This window comes from Penaeus monodon, chromosome 37 (assembly GCF_015228065.2).
Source record: "Penaeus monodon isolate SGIC_2016 chromosome 37, NSTDA_Pmon_1, whole genome shotgun sequence".
In the NCBI taxonomy this organism is placed as follows: domain Eukaryota; kingdom Metazoa; phylum Arthropoda; class Malacostraca; order Decapoda; family Penaeidae; genus Penaeus; species Penaeus monodon.
Genome location: NC_051422.1, coordinates 12,634,232 through 12,636,731, shown reverse-complemented (window position 1 = coordinate 12,636,731; position 2,500 = coordinate 12,634,232).

The window sequence follows — 2,500 nt, the reverse complement described above, 5'->3', positions numbered from 1 at the left end:
CCTATTTATCTATCTATCTATCTATCTATCTATCTATCTATCTATCTATCTATCTATCTATCTATCTATCTATCTATCTATCTATCTATCTATCTATCTATCTATCTATCTATCTATCTATCTATCTATCTATCTCACGCACCCCCCCCCCCACACACACACACACGTATTATGCACTATATCTCTACATTACAAACACATGAGGCTGCACGCACGAGAAAGATCCCTGTTCCTCCAACAAGTCCGTAAGAGGAACAAATCGTTTTGAGAGTCAGGAAAATAATTTGCATATACATACTGTACAAACATCGTGAGAGAGAGAGGGGGGGGGAGAGGGAAAAAGAGTGAAAGAGTGGAGTGTCAGGTTGTAAGAGCGAAAGTGTGTGAAAGAAAGAAAGAAGGAAGGAGGGAAAGAAAGAAAGATAGTAGGAAATATATATATGTATATGGATAGATAGATGGATAGGTAGATGGATAGATAGATGGATAGATAGATGGACAGACAAACAGACAGACAAACAGACAGAGAGATAGATATAGAGAGAGTGAGAGAATGAATGAATTACATAGACAGATCGATAGACAGATAAGTATAAATTGAGAGGTATATGGATGGATATCTAGACTGGTAGACAAATCGAAAGCTAGATTGATAAATATTCAGATAGCTAGACTGACAGAAAAAATATATAGGTATAAGAAAATAACTATAGTTTGCATTAACATGTTTGCCTGAGATGTAAGGTCAAGGTTATGTGATTATGATATGAATATAACATCCGAACATTAGATGAAACAGCTGACGATTTTATGAATATAAATGCATTTTAATACATGCAAATTATCCCTTAGGTAATCATTCCAATCGTTGTATAAGAGATCCTGAACATAAAGTTAATTAGGGTTTGGGTGTGTGTGCCGTGTGCGTGTATCGTGAGCGTCATGTACAAATTTTGTGTGCGTATTCATGTGTGGGTTTTGGTCACATGTGTGCGTCTTTGCATGTGCGCGTATTGCGTTACCTGGCAACGTGAGGAAGACAGATCAACACGTTAATTACACTCTGAAATTCTTGTTTGTGTTGGCACTGGCACTGCTGGCTGTCTTTGTTACTGATGATGATGATGTGATTGCAATTATCATTTATATTAATGACATTATGTATTTGATTATCACGTTTGTTTTTTGTTTTTGTTTTTTCATTGTATTGGTTAGGCCGTTAGTGTTAGTTTATTATTTTCGTTACTAATGTTATCATTTTATTATTTATTAACATCATTGCTATTTTTATAATTTTCAGCAGTATTCCTACTGTTGCTGTTATCATTGAAATTATTGTCATTTCCATCATCATTATTATTATAGGCATTATTATTATAAATTATAAAACTATTATGATAACCACTATCATCATATCATTATAGTAATAATCATCATTATAGTCAAGTCCCTGTTGTTTTTCATTAGTGTTTTTATTATTTCCATCACTGTCCTAGAAAAACTGTACATGTCTGTGTTTGTAACTGTACATGTCCATACACATATACACACATACATGCACTCATAACAATTTTCCCCCAGAGTTATCAGATGGTCTGCCAATGTAATGTGTCAATGGCCTATCCCTCCCCACGCCTGAGGGGGTGAAGCGGGGAGAGGGGGGGGGGTTCCATGCCCCAAGTGGCCTGGAATTGAGAGCTGGCGTTAATGTAAAAAGTGTGTCGGAAGTTCCCACGTTATGAGTTAATGCCCAACGAATATATATTTTGTTGTGGGAATCAGCTGTGGCATGGGAGTCGGTTCATGCTAGCTCTGCCTGATGAATTTTTAGTGAGATATTTTTTGCTTAGAGGAATGAATTATTCCATTATTGGTATTGGTTTCATGATATATTCTCCAGAGGCACACAGACACACACGCGGACACGTCGCTCTCCATCCATCCTACACAAATACAATCCTTCTCCATCCCAGTTTTCGATCTATCCCCCCTATCCATCCTCCCTTCCTTTCTTTCTACCCCCCAACTTGGACAAAGCTGCCTGCCCATCTGCTCCCCACTCCCATCCCTCCCCATCCAGCCCCCAACCCACACCCAATCCTCCTACCCCATCCTTCCTCTTCTCCCTCCTCCCTTCTCCATCCCTTCCCTTACCCCCAATCTGGACAATCCTTTTTCCTCCCATCCCTTCTTCCCTCCTCCCATCCCCTCCTCCTACCCCCCCCTCTCCCCCTCTCCTCCTATTCCCTCCTTCCCCCCCGTATTCCCTCCCTACCCAGCCAACCCAAACCCTTGCCCCTTACCCTACCCCACCCCATTCTCACTCATAAGAAACTAAAACGTTTCTTGAAGGCGCCCATAAAACTAGCCCCGGGGAAAGGCCTGGGCGGAATATCCTTACACCATCGCTAAAAGGAGTTGCCACGGCGAGAGGGATAATAAACGCAGCATCTCCTCTCCTCTCCCGCAGATCGTAAACATCCTCGGACTATGAGGGTGA